At 52.6% G+C, this 27,036-nt stretch overlaps 1 long non-coding RNA gene across 1 annotated transcript; it reads left to right on the forward strand.

Annotated features, from left to right (window-relative positions):
• The first annotated feature begins 1,904 nt into the window (after positions 1-1,904).
• LOC144336306 (uncharacterized) lies at positions 1,905-25,968 on the forward strand. The gene is made up of 4 exons (XR_013407943.1): positions 1,905-2,203; positions 18,139-18,400; positions 22,410-22,679; positions 24,910-25,968. It is a non-coding gene; the product is annotated as an uncharacterized LOC144336306 (long non-coding RNA).
• The last annotated feature ends 1,068 nt before the right edge of the window (positions 25,969-27,036 follow it).

Consider the following 27,036-nt stretch of genomic DNA (forward strand, 5'->3'; position numbering starts at 1 on the left):
AAGAGTGCCGCATTTCCACAGGCCAATAGACAAGCCTTCACAATGAACTATGTGTTTCCTCTTCGATGGCTTCTCCCACTCTCCCCTCCTGGGCTCCAATCCAACCACACTCACCTGACTCAGGGCCTTTGCAATCACTGTTCCCACTGCCTGCATGCTCCACCCTACATCCCCTATCAGCTCACTCCTTCACTTCCTGAAGGTTTCTGCTGAAATATTATCAGAGCAGCCTGTCTGGACACCTTATATAAAATAGCCTCTCCTATCTATCACTTTTTTTTTTTTAAGAGATGGATTCTCACTCTAAGTTGCCCAGGCTGGGGTGCAATGGTGCAATCGTGGCTCACTGCAACCTTGAGTTACTGGGCTCATGCAATCCCCCTGTCTCAGCCTCCCAAGTAGCTGGGACTACAGGCACACACCACCATGCCCAGTTAAGTTTTTAATTTTTTGTAGAGACAGGGTCTCACTATGTTACCCAGGCTGGTCTTGAACTCCTGGCCTCAAGCGATCCTCCTGCCTTGGACTCCCAAAGCACTGGCATGAGCCACTGCACCAGCCATCACTCTTTATGCCCCTTATTCAGCTTTAGTTTCTCATAGCATATCTATTTGTTTCTTGTTTGTCTCTCTCCCTTCCCCCTAATTAGAATGTTAGTTCTGCAAGGATAGGAATTTTGTCTGTTATGTGAACTGCTATGTCCCCAGAGCCTGGGATGGGTTCTGGCACGTGGTTGGGGCTCTCCAGGTGTGTGTGTTGAATGAGTAAGTGAGGGTTAGGATTTTATTAATTAAGATACTGAGGCTCAGAAAGGTTGAGTATCTTGCCCGATAATAATAACTGTTTTGTTTGTTTGTTTGTTTTTGAGAGCGAGTCTCGCTCTGTCACCCAGGCTGGAGAGCAATGGTGTGATCATGGCTCACTGCAACCTCCACCTCCTGGGTTCAAGAGATTCTCCTGCCTCAGCCTCCCAAGTAGCTGGGATTACAGGCATGCACCAACACACCCAGCTAATGTGTTTTTAGTAGAGATGGGGTTTCTCCATGTTGGCCAGGCTGGTCTTGAACTCCTGACCTCAGATGATCCGCCCAACTCGGCCTCCCAAAGTGCTGGGATTACAGGCATGAGCCACCATGCCTGGCCTATAACTGTGCTTTATTAAAAGTTCTCTGTGCCAAGCACTGTGCAGAGCCCTTTGCATACACTGCCCTTTAAGCTTTGGGGCAACTCTATGAAGTCAGATTATCCTCATTTTACAGATAGAGACCAGCCAGTTTGAGTCACTTGCTCAAGATCACACAGCAGGACAGAGGGGAGCTGAGATCTACTGCCAAGCTGCATGTCCCCCAAACCCCTATTGGTAACTTCTTTGCTCTCCTGGCCCCCCGGGTCCCCCCCAAACAAAGCAAGGGCTTCTGTGTCAAGTGGATCATTTGGTTCATTCCCCTGTCTCCAGGCAGCACTATAAATCATCAGACAGGATCCATCTAGATTTTACCAACTCCTTGCCAAGGGATTTCACCATTTCCCATCCCAGTGTTTCCGCTTTCCAAAGTTAAGCCTCATCACGGCAAGTTCTTCTTTTCAGTCTAATCCAAATCCCACTTGCTTCACATTCAACCTATTTCTTCTCGTCCCACCTTCCAGGGAGCTGGAGAAAATCGGCAGGAGACACAGGCACTGCAACCAAAATGCTCCATTTAGCTGGGAGAGAAGCCACAGGTTCCACGCCCCAACAATTCACCAGAAACCTGCGAGCCCCAGCTCCCAAGGCCAGCCGTGTCAGCACCTGGCCCCTTGTTCCTTTCCCAGGGCCCTGCCTTGCCACGGTGATTTATGGGCCCTGTCAATCTGCAGGCTGAGCCACGGAGACAGCTGAGAGTAGCAGGGATCAGCAGCAGCCATGTGCGCCAAGGCGGGTGGGGTGGCTCCGGCAGAGCCTGGGGGGAGGGGGAGGGGAGTGAGAGACCAGACGCTCCAGACCACAGTGTGACAGAGACGGGGATGGAGACCCCAGCATGCCGGGTCAGAGAGGCTGCTGGCCTGAACCAGGGCCAGTAGCTGCGGAACAAAGACTCCGACCAGAAAAGCATGAAGAAAGAGCAGAACGGGAGACAGCCTGAGAGCCGCCTGCACTGCTCCTCCTCAGGAGTTTCAGATTCTCTTTATTCTGAAAACAAAAGCAAAATGAAGATGACAGACGGTGAGAGACGTTTAGTGGGTTTGTTTTTCTGCAGACGTTCTGGAGGACCTGGGTGAAATCGCCAATTAGCCTGCCTCCCCGCAAGCAAGCTTCCAAATCCACAGCCCTGGTGGGATCCAAGTTCCCCACCCAGCCCCAGCTGGAGGCGACTCTCGCTCTGTCTCTCTCGCCCTGGTTTATGTGTCTTTGTCCCTGCAGCTGCATGTCTGACTCCTTCTCCTTTGTTTCTTGGTCTCCTTTGCCTTAGATTTTTCTTCCTTGGTATTTTCTGGTCTCCTGCCTCCCTCTCTGGCCCATCTTACTCTGAGGAGCCACTGGAGCAGGCTCTATGCCCCTTGGTCCCATCTGTCTCCTGCCTCTGGCATTTCTTGAGCCCCTCCTGGTGTGTCCTCCCATCTCACCCCCACGCTGTCTCATTGTTCACTGGCAATTGACCTTAGTTTCTTTTTTTTTTTTTTTTTTTGAGACAGAGTCTCTCCCTGTAGCCCAGGCTGGAGCATAGTGGCTCGATCTCAGCCCACTGCAACCTCCACCTCCCAGGTTCAAGTGATTCTCCTGCCTCAGCCTCCTGAGTAGCTGGGATTACAGATGCCCGCCACCACGCCTGGCTAATTTTCGCATTTTCAGTAGAGACGGTTTCACCGTGTTGGCCAGGCTAGTCTTGAACTCCTGACCTCAGGTGATCCTCCTGCCTCGGCCTCCCTAAGTGCTGGGATTACAGGCATGAGCCACTGCGCCCAGCCATTGGCCTTAGTTTTTGATGTCCATCTGCTGCAGATGTCCCTCCCATGGCCCTGGGCAGTGCGTCCAGGTGGCCTGTGGAGCAGGAGAGTGGGGTCCCCAGCCAGGATTTGCTGTGGAGAGAGGGAGACCCTGAATTGCTCTCAGCTGTGGGCAGCTTGGCATAAGGGAGAGGCAGCGACCGTAGTTAGGGGAACAGAACAGGCAACCAGCAGCTCCCTTTCATCCCGAGGGGATCTGAAATTCCAGGCCAGGCCTGAGGAATGCTCAGCTGCTTTTGTGTGCATACGGGGAAGCACACATACACGCACACATACCCACATGGGGACACACACATACAGACACACATACAGGAGGACACACACACGGGGACATACACACATACACACGGGGACACAAAGCACAACAGCCACACACTGGGCAGCCTCATACGGCCTCACAACCAGATTCCCAAATTCACATCTCTCCACAATCATCCAGGAACCACAGTCCTTCCAACTCCCAACCCCAAACCACACTGCCCGGAGACATTCCCCTGCCCCACAGGGCACCAGGAGCCCTGAGGCTAGAAAGGGGCTCTGGGCATGTGCACGGCATAAGGGAAAAGGGTAATTGGTCCCCAACTTAAATCCAGCCCTTGCTATGGAGACAGCAGCCTCTCCCTGGCGACCATGAAAGGGAGGACGAGGAGGAGGGAGAGGAGGAGGGGGAGGTGAAAGAGGGGGAGAGGGAGGAGGACGTGGGGGGGGGTGGAGAAGGAGGAGGAGGAGAAGGGGGAGGAGAAGGAAGGGGAGGAGGAAGAGAAAGGGAAAGAGGGGGAGGGGGAGGAGGAGGAGGAGGGGAAGAGGGGGACGAGGGGGAGGAGGAGCACAGCTTTCCACCCAGGATCTTCAGGTGAAGGAAGGAAAGGAAGACGGGTTCCCAGCGCGCCCTAGCAGAGAGGGCAGGAATACAAGGCCACGAAAGCCCATCTGTTTCCAGGCTTCTGTGATTTCTTTGTTTTCCCTTTTCTTTGAATGCCGCTTGATTTATGAGACTAGGGGTGAAGATCTCTTCTCATTTAACTTACTTTGAAGCTGATTCAAGTTGTTTCAATAATAAATCAGTCTAAATAAAAAGCACCTGCTTGCATGGGGTCTGCAGGGAAGCTGCTGCCTGAACACGTCCTGCCGGGGTGGGGGAGGTGCGCCCCCTGGGGGTCCGAGAGGAGATGGCAGTGCCTGCCCCTGGAACCCAGGCAGGAGGCACACCGTCCCTGAGCACTGTATGTATACACACTACATAAGCACAGTGTATGCACCACATACGCACCACACGTGCACTATAAATATGCCATACACGATATATATGCCATATGTGCACTACATGTCCACCACATGTACAATAGAGATACTATATATGCACTATATATGCACTACATATGTACTATATGTGCAGTTTACTCACTACATATAAACTACATATGCACTATGCATACTATAGCATATATATACTATATATACATATGCACTATGTATACACTATATGGGCACTACATGTACACCACACAGACCATATATATGTGTGCTGTAATGCACATGTGTAATGTAATGTTACACATGTAACATAATGTAATGTTATACATATATGGTGCATATATGTGAACATACAGTACATATAGATTACATATATAGTGATATATAGTGCACATACAGTGTATGTGTAATGCACGTGTAGTTATATATCGTGATGTATATGCACTACATATGTACTCTATATGCACTGTATATTCGCTACATATTCATATACTACATATACACTCTATGTCCACTACATGTATGCCACATATATGATAGATGTGTAATGTAATGCACACGTGTAATGGAATGTAGTGCACACATAGTGCACATTTCATGTATATATGTTTCATATACACACTATATATGCACTACACATGTGCTGTATATTCACTACACGTACACCACATATGCACTCTATATACACTACAGAGCACATATGCACTATATATGTTTCATATACACCATCTACGCACTAGAGGTACACTATAAATACACTATATGTGTACATATACACTGCATATACACTATAGGTACTCTATATTCCCATGACACCCCAACGAGGTAGGCATCATTATTATCTAGTTAGAGGCATGACTCAGGAAAACCCCACCAACCCTACCTGCACCACCCCTCAGACCCCTGCCACAGGCCTCCTCGGGGCCTGCTTTGTTGTTGGGTTTTTTTGTTTTGTTTTGTTTTGAGGCATAGTATCACTCTGCTGCCTAGGCTGGAGTATAGTGGCAAGCTCATAGCGCACTATGGTCTTGAACTCCTGGGCTCAAGCAATGCTCCCACCTCAGCCTCCTGAGTAGCTGGGACTATAGGCACCTGGCTATTTTTTGTAGGAACAGGGGGTTTCACCATGTTGCCCAGGCTGGTCTCAAACTCCTGGCCTCAAGTGATCCTCCTTGGCCTCCCAAAGTGCTAGGATTACAGGTGTGAGCCATTGCGCCTGGCCAGGGGCCCACTCTTTGGTGCTGGCTTAGGACAGCTCTAGCCATGCCTGCTTTGCTGGGGAAGGTCAGGGACAGGATAATCTCTTCTTTCCCACCCAGACCCTGCTCTTCTCTCTTTGAGTTTCTTGCTTTGTTCGGGAGATTTCCTTTCATTTTGAATAAACACTCACTTACGGCCTGTGGCTGCATCTCCTCCTGCTTCAGAGGGAGGAGATCACAGTGTCCAACCCGACAGACTGTTCCAGACCCAGCTTCTCTGCCTGTGCCCCTCACCCAGACTCTGGCACCAAGAAATGACCACACAGGGTCTCCCAGTTTCATGTGGGGTAACTTGAGCCCCAGGAACTCAGGCAGGAGCCACCCAGACCTATAGCCTAATCACAGCTCCACCAGGTTTTAGCTCTGTGACCTTGGGCAAGTAGCTTGACAACGCTGAACCTCCATTTCCTCTGCTGAGCACGGAAATAATGACAGGTCCCACCTTGTAAGGCCATGAAGATCCTGCTTAGCCCAGTGCTGGATACGGGGTTATTGCTTAGGAAATGGTCGGGTAGGGTCATGGGAGTCGGGGTGAATGGGCCCGGAGAAGAAATCTCAACCCCCAAGAGAGTGAAAAATGATGCCTGAGGCCACACAGGGACACCCCAAGACATACCCAACCCCTCCACAACCCAGCAGAGGGAGGTGACAGAGAGGTGGCTGGAAGGAGATGGGGGACTGAGACTTTTCACAAGTACATGTGGGAGTCTCCGGCACCACCAAGTACCACCACCCCAAGGAGTGACATACACGGAGTGTGATGCTTCTCTGGCATAAGCCATCCTGACAGCCCAGGAGGTGTGGCCCAGTTAGGAACCTGCTAACGACATTCTCTGTCAGCTCAGGACTGAATGAGCAGGCTCCGGGCCTCCAGGCTAATGCCAAGCCCGACCCTGAGCTCTTAAGGGCCGCACTGGAGAGTGGGAGGTCATGGCACATGGGGGTCCTGTCTGGGTTTTAGGGACAGGGCTGGGCTGTGTTCAGAGCTGTGAGTCTGAGGGGACTGGGGCTTCTGGAGAGTGCCTGAAGAATTTACAAAGACCCTTGGTCATGGAAGTATAGACGTGTCTGGGGCCAGAGGACTCAGGATTGGAGATCAGGGCTCAAAGAAGGGACGGGGCTGGGCAGCAGTGAGGTCCAGTGAGAGGCAGAGCTGAGTGAGAAGATGGAGACCAAGCTGGGGCTGTGGCCCAGTGAGGTGGGGAGGGCGTTGGTGGGGGATGGGGGCTTATAGGGGGGCTGCGGACAGACAGTGGAGCCAGGAACCAGGATGGCCACAGACCTGGGCCACTGGGGGTCCTGCTGGGGCATCTGGGTTTGGGGGGAGCACGCCAGAGCCTGGGGGGACAGTGGGACCTGTCCACAGCATCCTCACTGGGCAGCCATCGGGAGCTACTGTGCTGGGGACAGAGGTGTCTTGGGGGGTGACAGCATGCTGCTTCCCCTGAAAATGAGTGACGGGGCTCTTTTCTTGTTGGGAGAGAAAGCGGCATTCTGCCAGCTCCTCAATGCCCCCTGCCTGCCCCAGGATGAGGGCAAAGCCAGGTATCTGGTGGGGCCAGATTGGGCCTTCATGCCCATGCCCCAGTCTGCCACCCAGCAGCCTGCTCCATCTCTGTTCTCCCTCTCCTTCTCCTCCTCCTCCCTCCCATACTCACCTTCACTTCAGTTCCTCAATAACCACCCTCAGAGAAAGGAGTCAGAGGAGGTTGGACAAAGTTCACCCTCCCCGGCCCCAGGGTGCAGACACTTCCCTCTCAGTCACGGCCTCTGTTTGGGGCTGGCCCAGTCAAGGGGAGGGCTAAGAGGGGGACATCCCTCTGGCTGCTTGCAGGGTCCACCCAGCCAGGGAAGAAGCCTCCATGCACAGAGGGGTCGTCCACAGGGAGGGCGGCAGAGCAGACACAGACCCATTTACCAGCCAGCCCTAATTTTTTTTTAAAAGTGGCATTCTTGTCTTCTAGAAAATACGATGTCATTTTCCCGGCCTGGTGAGGGGTGAGGGGCATTATCCCATCTCTGCTGCCTCTGCCTCCCTTCCCTTCCCCTCCTGGCAGTGCTACTGCTGTTATTAATAGGAAGCGGCTTCCCGGGGCAGCCACCCAGTACAGGTCATCCATCTCCCTCAGAGCGGCCGTCACCCCCACGGCTCAGCACCTGAGGAGTGGCACTCAGGCTGGGAGCTCTGGCCGCATCCCCACTTCCCTCCCTGCCCCTCTCCTCACCTCCTAGTATTGGCATAGCAAGGCCTTGGGGCAGGAAGGAGCTAAGCTGCCCAGCAGGGATGCCCGAAGCAAGCCTCCCTCCAACGTGAAATGTTCATTCATTCATTCATTCATTCATTCATTCATTCATTCAGCAAACATTTATTGAACACCTATTATGAGGCGCACGCTGTTCAGGGCCCTAGAGTCAGAACAATGACCAGACACAGTCCCTGCCCTCATGGAGCTGGCTGACATTCCAGTGGGAGAGACAGATACGAAAAGAAGAAACTATAAAATAAGCGATGTAATCTTAGACTTTAGACTCACAATGTCAAGCGCAGTGAAGCAATAAAACAGGAAAAGGAGATAGGACGTGCTGGGTTGGGGGTGGTCAGGAGAAGGCTCTGCAGAGAGGTGACATCTGTGCTGTGACCTGAATGATAAGAAGCAGTCAGCCCTTAGATCTCACTGCTGCCTCGACCTTCTGGGCTCAAGGGATCTTGAGCCTCCCTAGTAGCTGGGACTATAGCATGTGCCACCATGCTCAGCTAATCTTTCTATTTTTTGTAGAGACAGGGTTTCTCCATGTTGCCCAGGCCAGTCTTGAACTCTCGGGCTCAAGCAATCCACCCACATTGGCCTCCCAAAGTGCTGGGATTACAGGCGTGAGCCACTGTGCCCAGCCTGGATTATTTTGTAAGTAGAATAGGAAGCTATTCAAAGTTTTAAGCCGGCAATGACATAATCTGGTTTGTTCTTTTATTTTTATTGTTTTGAGACAGGGTCTCGCTCTATTGCCCAGGCTGGAGTGCAGCAGCATGATCACAGCTGGCTGCAGCCTTGACCTCCTGGTCTCAAATCATCCTCCCACCTTAGCCTCCCAAGTAGCTGGGACTATGCAAGTGCACTACCAAGCCCAGATAATTTTTTTTTACTTTTATTTAGAAACAGAGTCTTGCTGTTTTGCTCAGGCTTGTCTCAAAACTCCTGGCCCTCAAGCAGTCCTCCTGACTCAGCCTCCTAAAGTGTTAGGATTACAGGCGTGAGCCACCACGTCCAGCCTGGCTTGTTCTTTTAAAAACCACTCTGGCTGCTGGGTGGAAAACAGAGAGTAGGAGTTGAGTGGGAGGGAGAGGCTCCTTCCGTCATGCAGCTGTGAGGTGAGGGGAATGGAGCGGTAGGTAGCGGTGGGGATGGAGTCATCAGACTCAGGGTCTATTCCTCAGGCTGTGTTGACAGTGCTGGCAGATGAGCTGTGCCTCTCCCACTTCGCCCTTTCCAAGCAGGGGTGAGGAACATGGCCTTTATTCCCATATCCTCCACATCCATATGGGGGTGTATGCTCTGCTGTCCCTCTGCTTCCCCAGCCTGAGGCTCACTGTTACTCCCAGCCAGAGCATGCAGCCATGCCTGAGCTTCCCTGCAGGGAAGGAAAGAGAGTTCAGGCCAGGAAGGGTGTCCAATAGCCAGCCTCCAGTTTAGGGGAGGATCCGGCTCTGCTCCCAGCACCACTGGGAAACTCAACTCATCGTGCAGAGGTGAATGTAAAGACACCGGGGTCTCAGTTATTCTTGGCTTCTGTGCAGGGCCTGAAACGCAAACCCCTCCCAGCAGCTCCTGTCCTCACAGGGCAGCAGGTTCCCTCAGCAACATGGTGTGGATTCCAGCTCTACAGACATAAGCTGGGTGATCCTGAGAAAATGACTCTGAGCCTCTTCACTTGATTAAGTCTCTCATTTATTTATTTATTTATTTTTATTTATTTATTTTTTTTTTTTGAGACGGAGTCTTGCTCTGTCACCCAGGCTGGAGTGCAGTGGCCGGATCTCAGCTCACTGCAAGCTCCGCCTCCCGGGTTTACGCCATTCTCCTGCCTCAGCCTCCCGACTAGCTGGGACTACAGGCGCCCGCCACCTCGCCCGGCTATTTTTTTGTATTTTTTAGTAGAGACGGGGTTTCACCGTGTTAGCCGGGATCGTCTCTCGATCTCCTGACCTCGTGATCCGCCCATCTCGGCCTCCCAAAGTGCTGGGATTACAGGCTTGAGCCACCGCGCCCGGCCAAGTCCCTCATTTATTTAAAAAAAAAAAAAAAAATGTATGTAGTGAGCCAGGCCTTCTACCGAGTGCTCGGGATGCTGCAGAGAACAAAAGGAATTCACAGTCTAAGTGGGAAGACAGATGACAAGTAAACAAGCAAATGCATATTATGACTTGTTATCGGGGCTAGAAGTGGAGAACAGGGGCGAACGGAAAGTAGTCACTGAGGAGAGTCTATGTAGGCCGGGTGGGCGAGAGGATTAAATGAGATAATACGTGTAAAGCCCTCAACACAGAGCCTGGCACAGGGGAAGTGCCAGTGCCTGCCAGCGGCTCAGGGAAGCAGGGAGAGGGGAGGGCATCAACTGGCTTCTAGCTCCAAGCTCGGAGCTGAACGAAGGAGGGGCTGGGGCAGCCAGAGCCAGCTATTTCCCCTGCCACAGGTCAGAATCAGGACTGCAGCCTCTCTCTTTTTTTCTTTTTTCTTTTCTTTTCTTTTTTTTTTTTTTTGAGATGTAGTCTGTCACCCAGGCTGGAGTGCTGTGGTGTGACCACGGCTCACTACAACCTCTGCCTCCCGGGTTCAAGGTATTCTCCTGCCTCAGCCTCACAAGGAGCTGGGATTACAGGCGTCCACCACCACGCCTGGCTAATTTTTTTGTTTTTTTGTATTTTTGTGGAGACGGGGTTCACCATGTTAGCCAGGCTGGTCTCAAACTCCTGACCTCCAGTGATCTGCCCGCCCCGGCCTCCCAAAGTGCTGGGATTACAGGCGTGAGCCTGCGCCTGGTCAGGACTGCAGCCTCTTGGTGAGAGGTGGGAATAGCCCAATTCCTGACTTCAGGTCTGGTGCTCACTCTACTTCCTGGAGTGGGAGGCGAGGGGACTCACAGGACCCTCCTCCAATGACCTGGCTGGTCCAGATGGTGACACCAGTGGCAGGGGCTCCTCACAGAGCTGCTCATGCCAAACCCACCTTCCTAGATTCCAGGTAGAATTGGCAAAACCTCTGCTGCCGGTCGTCGGTCAGGGCTGGAAACCCCTCTAAGACCCTTCCTGGGGATAGCTGAAGACACTGGCCCCTCCAGGTTTGGGATCCAGCCCCACCCCTGGCCACCCCCACCCCAGCCTCCTTTCTGCGTAGTCATAGAGATGAGTTCTAAAGCTCTCTGCGGGGAGAAGTTCAGCGGAGCTCCACAGCTGGGCCGGGTGGCTCACCAGTCATAGAGGTGATTTCTAAAGCTCTCTGCAGGGAGAAGTTCAGCGGATCTCCACAGCTGGGCCGGGTGTGGAGAAGTTCAGTGGAGCTCCACAGCTGGGCCGGGTGGCTCGCCAGTCATAGAGATGATTTCTAAAGCTCTCCGTGGGGAGAAGTTCAGCGGAGCTCCACAGCTGGGCCGGGTGGCTCGTCTGACTTTCTCTTAGGCCAGAGGGAGGAGCTGGAGGTTGCAGGGAAGTTCAGAGTTGGCACAAGATGGGGCAGCTGAATGTCAGTCTGACATGGTCCTTCTCTGGGGAATGCCCCCGCCCCTGGCCCAGGGAGCAGACGGCAGAGATGGGTCTATGCTCCCTTAAGAAGTCCCGTCCCACTCCCCAGCGACACCCTGTCCCCAGCCCCAGTGCCCTCTTCCACCTTTCCCATTATTTTTCCTGCTCCCCTCCCCTCTTTCTCCTGGGGCAGGAGAGAAGCACACGGGGCCCTTGAAAGCCATTCCAAAGCCACAAACCCTTGCATTCCCAGATGTCCAGGGGGAATCTCCTGTTTTTCTTCCCAGTCATCTCCATTTCCTAGGGTCCCAATTGCCTTTTTAAAAAAATTATATTTATATTTTTTAGAGCAGCTCTAAAAAACACAGGAGAAAGAAAAGAGTTTTCATATGCTCCCTCTCCCCAGAACACAGCTTCCTCGGTTATCATCTCATGTTAGCATGGTCCTTGGCCTTTCCCAGTTCCCAATTTTTGGCCCCAGTGTCTGGCTCTGGTTCGGCCCCCCACTTCGGCTACCAAACCTGGTGTTCGCCACATCACTGATGAACCAGGTAATCAACCTATGCACCAATGCACCAGGTAAGTAATGAACCAGGTAACTGATGCACCAGTTAACCTGTGCACCAGGTAACTAATGAGCCAGGTAACTAGTGAACCAGGTAATCAATGCACCAGGTAACCAATGAGTCAAGTAACTGATGAACCAGGTAATCAACACATCAGGTAACCAATGAACCAGGTAACTGATGCACCAGGTAACCTGTGCACCAGGTAAGCAATGCACCAGGTAACCAATGAATCAGGTAACTGATGCATCAGGTAAGCAATGCACCAGGTAATCAACGCACCAGGTAACTAACCAATGAACCAGGTAACCAATTCGCCAGGTAACCAAGGCACCAGGTAAGCAATGAATCAGGTAACTGATGCACCAGGTAACCTGTGTGCCAGGTAACCACTGAATCAGTTAACTGATGCACCAGGTAACTGATTGTATCCTGTCCCTCCTGGCACTTGCCCCTGCTTCCCAGTGTCCCCTGCTTGTCCAGTTCACAGTGCCTGGTCTCCCAGTCCCTATCCACCTAGAAGGACTGACAGATGAGAGTGTAGGAGGCAAGGGCACTGAGTTGAGACATTCCAAACATTATTGATCTCCAACATCCCCAGCCATCTCCTCCTCTGAGATCCCAGCCAGGAAAGGGACAGTGTTGGGCCTGGGCAGGAGAGAACATGGAGGAAACATTGGCCTCCCTCTGGTCCCTCTGACTTCTCATAAGAAGTTAATAAAATTGCAGGCAAGGATGACCCAGAGGACATGATTTACTCAGGCTGGGGAAAAGCTTTCAATAAGGTCCCTCCATAAAAGGCCATTAAGGGAGCGGAATAACCACAGGCTAAGGGGCAAGTGTTATGGATTCCAGAGTGGTTTAAGCAGAGGAATTAAAGAGGCATTCAGAGACGGGAGACATTATTAATAACCACACTGGGCACTTGTAAAGGCTTTCATCGCAGCCAGCTGTGGCGGCACTAACTCCTTGGCTCTTGGGCCTCTGGTGGAGATGGGACGGGAAGCTGAGGATCAGCTCATTCCACTTTTAGGCTGGATCCGTGGATGGGAGGGCTGGGGTCTTAGAGCCGAGGGGTTCCCGGGAGATCCCGGGTTACACACGTTCTGGTGCTGAAAGATCAAACTCCAGGAAGGAAGGGCCTGTCTCCAATCTCACTAGCAGGGCTGAGGAGGCTTGCGCCATCAAGGAGCATGTGGGGCCAGGTGCAGCGGCTCACGCCTGTAATCCCAGCAATTCAGGAGGCCGAGGCGGGCAGATCAGTTGAGTCCAGGAGATGGAGACCAGCCTGGGTAACATGGCAAAACCCCATCTCTACAAAAAATACAAAAATTCTCCGGGCGTGACGGTGTATGCTTATAGTCCCAGCTACTTGAGAGGCTGAGGCAGGAGAATCAACTGAGCCCGGGAAGTCGAAGCTGCGAAGCTGCAGTGAGCTGTGATTGTGCCCCTGCACTCCAGCCTGGGAGACACAGCAAGAACTTGCTTCAGAAAAAAAAAAGCACTTCAGAGCAGAGATTCCACCTTTCCCATCCAGAGGGTCCAGGAGAGGGAGAGCTCCCTGAGGAGGAGGAGGAGGAGGAGGAGGCTGCTCTTCCTGGCCTCCTGCTCTCCAGGACCCTAGTGAAGCCCGCACACAGGCCTGAAGAAGCTGAGTCTCCCCTCTTATACCGGCCGCCCTATCCTACCCGGATCACAGGCTCAGTCACAGAGCACCTTTCTCTCCTGGATGAAAAGTTCAAATCCACATGCTTCCACCCTCTCCTCCCAACCCATTTTCAAAGCTCAGTTCAAATGATACCCCTTCCACAAAGCCGCCTGAGCTGCACCCCCTCCACTCCCTATGCTCCACAATGCAGACGAACAAGGACCCTGCTTCCACAAGGTTCCAGCCCAGCTCTTCCCACCTAGTGCCCGCTTCGGGTCTTCCGAGAGGCCTGTGCTCCTGGAGGCAGGTGGGCACAGAGAGGCCCTGGGAGCACCCGGACAAACTTTGCAGGGGGCTGAATTCTGAGCAGGGTCACCTGGCACCTCCATCCCGGCCCCATCCCAGCTCTGTCCTCTGCAAGTTCTCCTTCCCAGAAAGTATCTCTCCCTCTGAAATTAGCATTCCTTTTAAATGTTTTCACACTCTCAAATCATTCCTTAAATGTACATATTAACTGCCAAAACGACTTGCCTTAGCTGCTTCACCCGGCCTCACATTAATCTCACACAACCCCATTACACTTAACACGCCTCGTCCTCTCCGCTCAGCCTCATAAACTCACGGCGACTTCAGAACCGTCCTTGGTGCCCATGGCTTGCAGCCGCAGAGGGCTGGATGCCACCTGGAGGGCCAGGGGGAGGAAGCACTGTCCCACTGGGCCTAACAGCCACAGACGGGGGGTGGGGCTTAGGGCCAGAGACCCCAGGGAAAGCTGCCTGCCGCAGCTGCCCCTTTCTGAGTTACTCAGAAAGTTACCCAGCAGCATCGCCTTGACCTTGGGAGGGTGACTTTCGCCTTTCCTAAGGGAGAAAGTTGAGTATGAGAATTGAAGTTCCTGGCCCAAGTGAAAGCCAGGATGTGAACCCCAGGCACTCTGGGTCCAAAGCCCAAGCCCTTGGCCGCCACACTGCACTCCGCAAGGAGAAGCCTGCAGAAAGGAGGTGATGAGTCCGAGCGCGGTGGCTCACGCCTGTAATTCTAGCACTTTGGGAGGCCCAGGTGGGCAGATCACTTGAGATCAAGAGTTCAAGACCAGCCTGGCCAACATGGTGAAACCCCGTCTCTACTAAAAATACAAAAATTAGCTGGGCGTTCTGTAAGTTCTCCTTCCCAGAATGTATCTCTGCCTCTGAAATTAGCATTCCTTCTAATTTGGTGGTGGCACATGCCTGTAGTCCCAGCTACTCGGGAGGCTGAGGCAGAAGACTCACTTGAACCCAGGAGGTGGAGGTTGCAGTGGGCTGAGATCACCCCATGCACTCCAGCCTGGCGGACAGAGTGAGACTCTGTCTGGAAAAAAAAAAAAAAAAAGGTAGGTGATGGGCAGGAGATGGTCTTGGCCACCTATTGACTGTGTGACCTCAGGCAAGAAGGGCAATTAAGAGATAAAAGCAGGCCTTTATTGTTTATAATTCTTCACTATAATGATACATTGAATCCTCATCACAGCACTAAGTCGATGCTATCACCACCATTCTATAGATAAGAAAGTTGACGCACAGAAAGGTTAAGAAACCGCCCAAGGATGCAGAGCTAAAACCTTTTGAGCCAGGACTCAAAGCCTCCACATTATAGGGCCACTTGGTAATAACCGGGGAAGCCCACGATGAACTCCTTTCTTCCATGTGGCCCCGCCCCCGTCATTCACAGCTTGTAGCTTCTTGTCCCAAGTCTAGTGTAACTTTCAGATCCAGCTGCATCTTTAGACCTAGAGAACCCTCTCATTTGTCCCAAGTGAAGATGTCCAAGAGAAGGATCGCCACCCCTGGCTTGGCCCTGCGCCCCACCCAGCCCCAGCCCTGGGGGGCAGTGGTCACCTGGCACCTGGGCAAGTGTTTTCTCATCTTGATAATATCTCACTAGAATTATTTGGGCTTTTCCACTGGAATTGGGACTCCCTGTTGACAGGTTGGGACACCCTCTCTGATTCGGCCTATGTCCCAGAGGCAGGGCAGGGCAGTGTCCAGGGGCCCTGGTATTCTCATCCTTTTTTTTTTTTTTTTTTGAAACACAGTCTCACTCTGCCACCCAAGCTGGAGTGCGGTGGCATAATCTTGGCTCACTGCAACTTCAGCCTCTCAGGTTCAAGGGATTCTCCTGCCTCAGCCTCCCAAATAGTTGGGACTACAGGCACATACCACCACACCCCGCTAATTTTTTTTACTTTTTTTATAGAGACAGGGTTCCACCATGTTGGCCAGGCTCATTTCAAACCCCTGGCCACAAGTGATCCACCCACCTCGGTCTTCCAAAGTGCTTGGATTATAGGCATGAGCCACCACGCCCGGCCCCATCACCTCCTTTCTGCAAGCTCATCCTCCTTTCTCATCCTCACCAGGAAAATGCCAACAGGACAGGTGACCCAGAAACACCACCCCACCCCCAGGCCCCTGCATGACTGGGCACATATTCTGAAGAGCACCATCAGGCTAGACTGTAAGAGCCTAACCTAGAGCAGAGATCTCTGTCCTCCTCCAGAACCTGTACAGTGCTCCACCCTCTGCCCAGAATGAGGGTCCTCAGGGCAGGACATCTGATTCCCACGTTTGCTCCGGAGCCACCTGTGTATCTTAGCCTTCGAGGGCAGAAGGAGGCAGAGTTCCAGGGTGAGCGGGAGGCGGATGGAGTGGGGTTGCCAGGTCATTGACGGGGTCCTCGCCCCCTCCCTGGGATACAGCAGTCCTGGGGCCTCCCTGATGTGATTTACCCGACAATGACAACCTTTAATGTCTGCCCTGTTCTAATCTCCTTTATCTTAATACAATCTTTTCCTGTTGAACTCTCCAGAGTCCCAACCGTGATTTTCAACGGGAGGGATTTTATTATTATTACGACTTGATACTGTGATTACCGTCGAACTCTCAGTCTTTGCGGAGGGGAAATTAATAAGTTTTTCTTAAGCACTCCTCACAGGCCCTGCATACTGATGAAGCCAGGCCGGCTCCCCCATGGCAGGAGTCAGTTATCAACCTGGCCTCCTGCCTGGCCTTCAGAGACCCAACAGCTCTCCCGTGTGGGGGTGGTGGTCATTAGGTCCCAGGTCCCAGCGCCTCTGGGAAGTGCCGGGTCACCCCTGAGGGGTCAAAGATCTACCCTGCTCCATTCTCAGCTGTGTCTTCGGGCAGGAACTGTCTGTGTTGAATCCCAGAACTAAAAGAGACCTTAGTTTTCAGCTCATCAAACACCTCCGGGCATTTGTACAAATTGATCACTCTGCCTGGAACACTTTTCACTTTGCCTGGCTAATTCCTCAGATCCTTCAGGTCCCAGGGTAGCTGCCATCCCCCCAGGAAGCCTTCCTGTTCCCCCAGGTAGAGGTTAAGTACATCCTTTTTTGCACTGGAGTCTCCCAGGCTTATACCTGTTATAGAATTTATTTAGGTTTTTTGTTTTGTTTGTTGTTTGTTTTTGAGACAGGGTCTCACTCTGTCACCCAGGCTGTAGTATAGTGACGTGATCACGGCTCACTGCAAACTTGAACTCCTGGGCTCAAGGGATCCTTCTGTTCTTCCCTTCTCACATTACAGATGGAGGAACTGAGGCCAAGCAAGATGCAACGAGACTCAGTCACAGACATCTAATGGCAAGGTGGGGGCTGTGGTTCCTAGGGTAGCATTCAGGTTCTCTAACTCGCTTCCCTTCTGAGGTGTGTTTTGGTTTTCAGTGTGGCTGCAATCCCTCTCTCTGCATTGTCCTTGTCCTGTCCTAATTGGGCTGAAGGACTAGCAGGTGACATCTCTTACCCCCGCAGGGAGAGTAAGTGAAGACACAGCCTACCCCACCCAACCCTGCCCCGACTCAGCCCTGGCCATGCCAGGCACAGGTGAGAGAAGGGCTCCCGTGGGCTTCCTGCCAGCTGGCTGCCTACTGGGGCAAGCGTGGCAGTCAGTGAGCAAGCAAAACAAACACGCCCCCCCAGGCAATGAGGCAGTCCCAGCGCCAGGAGGGACCAGAGGGCCTGGCAGGTGGAATAAAGTTCTTAGATTGCCCCTGAGAAGAGGCCCCTCTCCTTCAGGCCCCCCACCCAACTCCACTGACGGAGAGCAGAGTGGGTCCAAAGGGAGAGTCAGGTTGGACATCAGGAGAAGACTGCCAGGCATGAGGAAGTTCTGCCTTCCCTGGGGGCACCAGGAAATGACAGCAGCCAAAGAAAGTTCGTTCAAGTTGGAGGTTGAAGCCATCCCCTAGAAGTCAAGACGCGGCTCCTCTGGCCGCTGGGGCAGGAGCGTGCTGGTCTTGGCAGGGCACGGTGGTTCACACCTGTCCCAGCACTTTGGGAGACCAAGGCAGGCAGATTACCTGAGGTCAGGGGCTTGAGATCAGCCTGGCCAACGTGGCCAAACCCCGTCTCTACTAAAAATACAAAAATTAGCCGGGCGTGGTGGCATTCACCCGTAGTCCCAGCTATTCGGGAGGCTGAGATGGGAGAATTGCTTGAACCCGGGAGGCAGAGGTTGCAGTGAGCCGAGATGGTACCACTGTGCTCCAGCCTGGGCAACAGAGTGAGACTCCATCTCACACACACAGAAGTGTGCTGGTCTTGATATCGCTGCTCCAGCTAACATAGCAATGGATTCAGATAATCGGGCTTCACCTCTGTGCAGTGTGGTCTTAACATTTCTCTTGTTGTAGGATGAAGACACTGGGCCACCTGTCCCCTATAGACATTACCTGGAAGGGGAGCTGGCAAGGGAGACACATGAGATTTGGAGGAGAAAAGCACCAGATCCAAACTCATCCTGTTATAAGGGCGGAGGCACACGGAGTGGGGGATTTGACTCTTTCATTCATTCCTCCGTTCAACAAACAGAGCACCTGGAAAGGTCCCTGTCCCACTCCAGAGCCGGAAGGTGGCCATAAAACAGGAAGTCACATAAAATGACTTCAGCTAGAGGTGAGTGCCACATGGGACAAGTGGGGGTCGGGGGAGGGATGAAGGGAGCTAGAGATCAGGGGCTCTCTCTGCTTCTTGCAAAGGTGACTTGGAGGATGAGAAGGTCCACTTTCCCTGACCACTGCGGCCACACAGCGCTCTAGCAGTGGGGATGGATAAGAGAGCTCCTTCTTGCACCACCGGGACAGAGACAGTAGGCAGGCCCCAGACAGGCATGGGAATGGGAGGGCCAGGTGACTGGACTCAAGGGAGGCTGGGCCACCGTGGGGAGCCTGCAGGAGCTTGGGGGGCACCTGTGCGGGGAGAGGGGAGGGAGCAGACTCTGGAGCTGGGTTGTGACAACAGAGTGATGACACATTACTGTTTCTAAGTAAATTAAACACATTAATCACTGTAATTAGCAGAGCTGCCCAGCAGGCCTCGGCCTGGCTATTAAAACATTGGCACAGGCTCCTGCCATGGCCTGGGTGATCTCCCTACAGCTAGCTGGTGCAGGAGGGCTTGGGGCTAGCTGCCAGGCTCAGCAGAAGGATGGAGGATGGGGCCCGGGTGCTCTGGGAAGGCCAGGGGCCACGGTCCCTTCCACATGTCTACCTCCAGCCTCAAGACGTCTTCGGGTCACCTGAATGGCCACATTCCCTAGCATATGAGCACCACAAAGCAGGGAGCTTGCTTGCCTTGTTTGGTGACACAGCCAGTCCAGCATCCAGATGAGTGTGCAGTCACAAGAGTGCTGGAAAAGTGGAGAGAGAGAGAGAGAGAGAGAGAGACTAATGCTCTCTCACCTCCAGGCATTTATACAAACTGATAACTCTATCTGGAATGCTTCATGTTGCTTGGCTAACTCCTCAGGGCTCAGGTTAGATGCCATCCCCCTAGAAAGTCTTCCAGCCCCCCCAGGTAGAGGTTAAGTACACCCTCTTTTGCACCTGGAGTCTCCCAGACTTATACCTGTTGTAGAATTTACTGGGGTGTGTGTTTTGTTTTGTTTTTTGGTTTGGGGTTTGTTTTTTTTTTTTTGAGACGGAGTCTCACTCCATCACCCAGGCTGGAGTGCAGTGGTGTGATCTCAGCTCACTGCAACCTCTGCCTCCCAGGTTCAAGGGATTCTCCTGTAGGCAGGATCTCACTTTGTCACCCAGGCTGGAGTGCAGTGGCACCATCATGACTCACCGCAAACTTAAACTCCTGGGCTCAAGTGATCCTCCTGCCTCAGCCTCCTGACTAAGCAGGACTACAGATGTCCACCATCATGCCTGGTTAATTTTTTAATTTTTGTAGACATGGTGGTCTTGCTATGTTGCTCAGGTTGGTCTTGAACTCCTGGCCTCAAGTAATCCTCCCGCCTTGGCCTCCCAAAGTGCTGGGGTTACAGACGTGTACCACCACACTTGGCCATGTAGAATTTAGTACACAATATCACAGCTGGTTTATGCATCTCTACCTCCACAAGACTGAACGCTACATGAGGACAGGGGCTATGGGCGCACCATGGTATTCCCAAGCTAACTGGGGACCACCCGGTGCAGTGGCTCACACCTGTAGTTCCAGCACTTTGGGAATCCAAGACAGGAGGATCACTTGAGGCCAGGAGTTTGAGACTTGGCTTGGGCAGCAGAGTGAGACCCCAGCTCTACAAAAAGCTTGAAAATTAGCCAGGCATGGGGGCTTATGCCTGTAGTCCCAGCTACTCAGGAGGGAGGCTGAGGCGGGAGGATTGCTTGAGTCCAGGAGTTTGAGGCTGCAGTGAGCCATGATCATGCCACTGCACTCCAGGCTAGATGACACAGAGAGGCCCAGTACCAAAAAAAAAAAGTAAAGGAAGTTAAATGGGATGAGTGGGCACAGCTATTGGCATGGAGCCTCCCACATGGAACGTGCTCAGTGTTCATTGAATCAGAATCTTCGGCTGCTTCTTGAAACCTTTGAGCCGAGTTCCCCTGCCGGAGCCAAGCAGAGACGTGCCTGTACTTCTGCTGGAAGCCCAGCAATGAGGAAATAAATCCTCATGCATATTATTCCTGAGTAAAAGTTCTCCTGGGACATGGCTTGCTCAGAGCCTTCTCATTCCACAGCCAGCATGCCGCACAGACTTCAACAGCTCACCTCTGGCTCACTGGCTCACTGGCTCACTCGCTGGCAGGCTGGCTCATCCTCCAGGGGCAAGAGAAGGAGAGAGGAAAGGAAATGGAAAAGTCTTTGATTTGTCAGGGAGCCTGCCGGCGCTGGTGAGCATCACTGAGTCCTAAAGCCCCACATGCCAAATCAGCAGCACGGTTCTCTGCCAGCGCTTGTAATTAGTCTGTCTGAGCATTTAGGGCAGCCCTGGGGGACAGAAAGGGTGGGCAGGAGAAGCTGGCATAGGAGCACCTGAGGCTGGGGCTGCAGAGCAAAGCAGAGGGGAGCCACCTGAGAGGACCCCTGCCCAGGGGGAAGGGAGTAGCAGGGACCCATGACCTGACATCCTGTCTGGAGACATGGCCTTCCGGGGAGCCTGGCGGCACTAGCTGAGCTGCCCACTGACCTCTGACACCACAGCACTAGTCAGGACCCAGTTCCAGCCAGCCTGGACCATTTACTAGCTGTGGGACTGAAACTCGGGGAGGCGGGGACAAGGGATGAATTTCCTCATCTGTAAAATGGAAATAAGCAACATCTGCCAAGGCCATCAATGTGGAAGTCGTCCTGAAGTGGACAGCCTGCTCTGCCTTTGAGATGGTGCCATGAAATAGAAGATGTGGACATCGTCCCGAAATGAACAGCTTTCCCTGCCCTTTGAGCAGGGGCATCGTCTTCCCCAGGAGCTCTAGGCTTTGTGTTTCCCGTCTGACTCCTCTCCAGCTTCATTTCTGGGGAATGGGGAGCACTGAAATTGATTCTCTATTTCAGAGATGGGAAGAAACTGAGACGCAGAGGGGAAGGCAGGGTAGGAAGGTCAAGTCAATAAGAGGCTGCTCCTGGGCTGATCTTAGAGGCACATCACTTAACCTCTCAGACTTCAGCTTTCTTATCTGTAAAATGAGAGGGTGATGATAATAATAACGTAAAGGTAAATCCTTAATAACATCTGATCCGTACTGACAATGGGCTATGTGGCAGGCACCAAGAGTGCTGTTATTATTATTATTGTTCTCATTAGCAAACAGAAGCTCCCCTCATGTTTTTTCTCATGTCTGCTGAGGTATCTTTTTTGATTTTTTTTTTAAACAGAATCTCGCTCTGTCGCCCAGGCTGGAGTGCAGTGGCGTGATCTCCACTCACTGCAACCTCCACCTCCCGGGTTCAAGCGATTCTCCTGCCTCAGCCTCCCAAGTAGCTGGGATTACAGGCACACATCACCACACCTGGCTAATTTTTGTATTGTGAGTAGAGACGGGGTTTCACCATGTTGGCCAGGCTGGTCTCAAACTCCTGACCTCAGGTGATTCCTGCCTCAGCCTCCCAAAGTGCTGGGATTACAGGCGTGAGCCACCGTGCCTGGCCTGGTGAGAGATCTTAAAACTGTTCTGCCTGTGCTGCTGCTGCTGCTGCTGCTACTGTCTCCATTTCTTTCTCTCAAAGAAATGCCTTCTAGAAAGCTGCTCCCTCTGTAGATAACAAGATGGGCAGATAAGGCCATAAAAGCAGCAGCCAGGCCTGAAGGAACCCAAGGACAGGGAGAGCAGTGTGGTGCTCTCTTCCTCCTAGTCCTGGGCAGGCCCTTCTCGGAGCCTCTGACTGCATTTTCCATCCAAGCACATGAGGCTCAAAATCTGGCATCAGCTCAGAACGGGAGCAAAGAAGCAGAGCTTCCCGAGTGAGCTGCTGGGAAATCCTATAAAAAGGCTGCCTCCAACTCCCTAATTTGCCGAGATGATGATTTATGGAGACATCCATCTTCCAGCCTAAACCTACTTCCTAGGACTTGGGCCATCATGGATGTAAAACTAATGAAAGGTTTATGAGTTACTCTGCTCCAGGTACTATTGATAAACCCTCTCACACCATTGCTACGGCTCATCCTCCACAGAGCTGCCGTGGGTCTTTGAAGCCAAGAGTGAGCGTCAAAGGTGGATCATTTTAATACCTCCCTTCTGAAGAGGAAAGTCTGTGCCGTGCCTTCTCCCTCCCTCCGTGTGCTTGTCCTGCCCCTGCCAGCAGCGCCATCCACGTCAGGGAGGCAGGGAGGAAGGGAGTCCAGGCTGGCCAATGGCCTTGGGGCCAGCAGACACTTCCAGAAAAGACTATATGAAACAGTTGTGAAGATGGACGGTGGAGACAGCTACACAACGATGTGAAGGTACTTAATGCCACTGCATGGTACACTGAAACATGGTTACACTGGGCCGGGCGCGGTGCCTCATGCCTGTAATCCCAGCACTTTGGGAGGCTGAGGCGGGCAGATCACTTGAGGTCAAGAGTTCGAGACCAGCCTAGCCAACATGGTGAAACCCCATCTGTGCTAAAAACACAAAAATTAGCTGGGCATGGTGGTACACACCCGTAATCCCAGCTACTCGGGAGGCCGAGGCAGGAGAATCACTTGAACCTGGGAGACGGAGGTTGCAGAGAGCCAAGATCGAGCCACTGCACTCAAGCCTGGGTGACAGAGCAAGACCCTATCTCAAAAAAAGAAAAAAGAAAAAGGTTAAAATGGAACATTTTGTGTTATGTATAAATTATCACAATTTTTAATTTAAAAACAATGACCATAGCCCTTCAGCCTTTGGCTGTGCTCAACACAGCCTGGGAAGACCTCATTTTCTGAACATCCTCAGGGAACAAAGTTGCACTGAGGCCTCACTACCTGTGGCCTGGAAAGCCCTCCAGGTGTCTAACCTCTGTCTTTCTTGCTGTACCCTGAACTCCAATCCCTGTCTGATGAATGTGGCTTTCTTGTGGAAAGGAAATGTTGCCTCACATCACAAATGCTATAACTATAAGGTTAACAGCGTGGGCTCTGGAGGCAGAGTACTGGGGTTCAATTCCTAGTTCCGCCACTTGAGAGCTGTGTGGCTTCAGCAAGCTGCTTACCCTCCCTGTGTCTCAGTTTCCCCATCTGTATAATGGGAGGCACCTACCCTGCAGAGAGGCTGTAACGAGTTAGAACTTTTACCGTGCTCAGTACCAACTTCACATATAGCAAGCACTCCATAAAAGTGGGCTCCTACTGTTTCCAGCCTCCCCATGCTCCAGTCACTGCTGAGAGCATCTTCTTTGGAGATGGAAGATGTGGCTATAAGCGGGGCAACAAGGAGAGGAGGGTGGAGGTGAGTGAAGGGTGTGGGATGGTGCAAAGTTTGGAGGGTCTACCTTCCCTAGACTGAAGTTGACCCCATCATGATATCTGAAAAGAGGTCCTGGGGACACAGACATCACAACCTTTAGGGGCTGGCCATGTTGGCATCAGACACAGCCACTGCAGGCACCCCTGGAAGCCTGGCTGTCAGCAGTGAGTGTCTGGAGTGCAGGGGAAGCTGGGAACAATAATGGGTGACCTTAAGGATGGTATGAGACTTCTGAGACCAGTTCATAAAAATACCATGGTAGGGGGCTGGGCACAACAGTGGCCTCATGCCTGTAATCCCAGCACTTTGGGAGGCTGAGGTAGGAGGATCACTTGAGGCCAGGTGGAGACCAGCCTGGGTAACATAGTGAGACCCCCATCTCTACCAAAGAAAAAACTAAAAATTAGCCAGGTGTGGTGGTGCCCGCCTAAAGTCTCAGCTACTTGGGAGGCTGAGGTGGGAGGATTGCTTGAGCCCAGGAGTTCGAGGCTGCAGTGGGCTCGAACTTTCACCACTGCACTCCAGCCTGGGTGACAAAGTGAGACCCTATCTAAAAAACAAACAAACAAACAAACAAAAACCAACCATGGCGGCTTTGGCCTGGTTCTTTCTCTCCTGTATCATCCACTCTGGGGAGTGCCACCACGTGGGGAGGCCTATGCAGGAGGACTCCAGCACCATGTGAGTTCTATCTTGGAGGCGGGTCCTCCAGCCCCAGCGAGACCCCTGACGATGGCAACCTCAGGACAGACCCTGAACTCAGCTGCCCACAGGTTCCTGACCCTATATTCCTGAAACTGGAATATAGAGATGTTTATTGTTGTCCTTAAGCTGCTAAGTTTGGGGGTAGCTCACTAATCCAGGTGGGGAGGGAGATGGGTGGGAGGCCAGGGTCCCTTCACCCTGCAGCATGGCACTCATGGAACACATCCATGGCTCTGCCCTCCCCGTCTGCCCTTTTATTCCAGTGAAATCCACATCTGTGTTCCGCCACCTCCCAACCCCACCGCCCCCCACCCTCGCCCTTCCTGTCTTTTCGTCCTGACTATGCTGCTTTCTCAGTGGCTCCAGGCTGGGGTGAGGGGCTCAGCCCTTCTCAACCTCCAGAGCTGGCAGCTGTCGGGTCGCCTAATAGAGAGATCGAAGAGCAGCTTCTGAGAGCGGCTCTGCAGAGCATGGGAAGCCCTGTAGATCTTAATCCTTTCCCTCTTTAATCTTCCTTCCTCGTTCTTCGGTTCACAGGTTTTTCACACGCACTGCAGAGTTTCCAGAGATAAAGCCCCACAACCAGAGATGGCAAAGCACCTCCTTCCTCTGCCTCCAGGGAGAATTCAGCCGAGCAGGAAACCACAGAGTCTCTGGCTTCCGAGCGCTGGAGCAGTCTGTGTCAGGGACCCAGGAACCTCAGCCCCAGTCTGTCATTCCCTTCGGCTTCTGGCTCAGTCCTACTGCATCTTATAAGGCCCCTGGGTGAACTTGGGGCTGGGAGGGGGTGCGGTACCCCTGGAGCAGCTAGGCCCACAGACTCACCAGGCTGAGAGAGTGTGGCCTCAGGATCAAGAGCAGGGGCTTTTGAGGTCATACAGGACTGGGAGCAAATCTCAGCCCTGCAGCTTCTTGCTGTGGGACTGCAGATAAATGGGTTTCTCTGGGCCTGCAAAGCTCTCAATAAACAGGAGCAGCCAGCAGCAGGACTGGAGTCCACAGGGCATCTGTCCCTGATCTCAGGTGTCCACAACCATCCTCTCAGAAGACAGGCAAGCAAGGCAGCTCTTCTGCCCCTCAGCACTGGCCAGGCTAGGACGCAGTGGAACATCAGGACTTTAAGTCATCCTTTAGGCCAAAGAATCCCCACATAACAAATTCATTGTGTGCAATAAAGAACTTGGCTGCACCCCTATCGGGGCGTTTGAGATCCAAATTGCTGCCTTGGCACTTCGGAGACACAGAAAGGAGAAATGAGCTCAGGGTCTCTGGGAAAAGCCCTTTAAACCTGCTTGAGAAATCAGATGTCTGGCTGCGGCTCATCTGCCCTCCAGGTCTGGAATAAGCGGAAGGGACTCTGGAGGGCTGTCTGACAGGCATGGAAAGCAGTGGGCAAGGGAGGGCAAGGTTTAGGGAAAGAGGGTGGCAGGATGGTTCATGCCTGTAATCCAAGAACTTAGGGAGGCTGAGATGGGAGGATCACTTGAGGAGGATCACTTGAGGCCAGGAGTTCAAGACCAGCCTGGGCAACATAACAAGACCCTGTCTCTACTAAATACATTAAAAATTAACAGGGTATGGTGGCACGTGCCTGTGGTCCCAGCTACTTAGGAGGCTGAGGTGGGAAGATTGCTTGTGCCCAGGAGGTCAAGGCTGCAGTGAGCTGTAACTGAGCCACCGCACTCCAGCCTGGGCAACAGAGCAAGACTCTGCCTCAAAACAAGACAAAATAAAAAAACAGAGAATGACAGGGACACACCAACACAAAGGGCTTCCCAGGTATGCCTGGCCCCTGAGCCAGGGAAGCTCTGGGGCATTTGGAGAGAAGAGCGCCCTTGATGGTGTTAGAATGAGCAGCCCTGGAACTCACAGACACAGGCCAAGAAGCAGCCTGGCCCTCACTCAGGCCAAGCTCTCCAGGCTTCACAAGTTTCCTCCCTTTCTCCCCAAGGCAGTCGTTCTGCTTGCACACTCATTCATTCATTCATTCAACACCCTTACCTGGAGCCTCCTCTGGGTGCCAATGAAAAGAGAAGGGCAGAGTTGATTAATGAAATTCAATTTCTAAATGCCAGAGCTCAGAGGACCAATCATGATCACTCGCGCTTCTCAGCTATCCGTTGAGGAATAGAGTATCACGGGACTGCCAAAGAAGGTGACAAAAACTGCCCAAGAGAGACTGGAAAAGCCTTCACAGACGAGGGCACATTTGAGCTGGGTCTTGAAGGCTGAGTAGGAGTTCATCTTAGGAATAAAGAAGAGAAGGAGGAGCAGAAAAGGCATTCCTGGCAAAGAGAGCAGCAAGGGGCAGGGAGGTAGGAAGGGCAGGGTGGGTTTGGGAGGTGGTAAAACGCGGAAGTGGATTTCACTGGAATAAAAATCAGTGGATGTGGAGGGCAGAGCAACAGAGACGTTCCATGAATGCCACACTGCAAGGTGAACGGACCCTGGGCCTGCCCACCCATCTCCCTCCCCACCTGGATTAGTGAGCTACCCCCAAACTTAGCAGCTTAAGACAACAGTAAACATCTCCATCCCTATTCCAGTTTCTGTGGGTCAGGAGTCCAGGAGCAGCTGAGCTCAGGCTCTCTCCTGAGGTCGCCGTCCTCAGGGGTCTTGCTAGGGCTGGAGGACCCATCTCCAAGATGGCACTCACATGGTGCT

Source organism: Macaca mulatta, chromosome 1 (genome assembly GCF_049350105.2).
Source record: "Macaca mulatta isolate MMU2019108-1 chromosome 1, T2T-MMU8v2.0, whole genome shotgun sequence".
NCBI lineage: Eukaryota > Metazoa > Chordata > Mammalia > Primates > Cercopithecidae > Macaca > Macaca mulatta.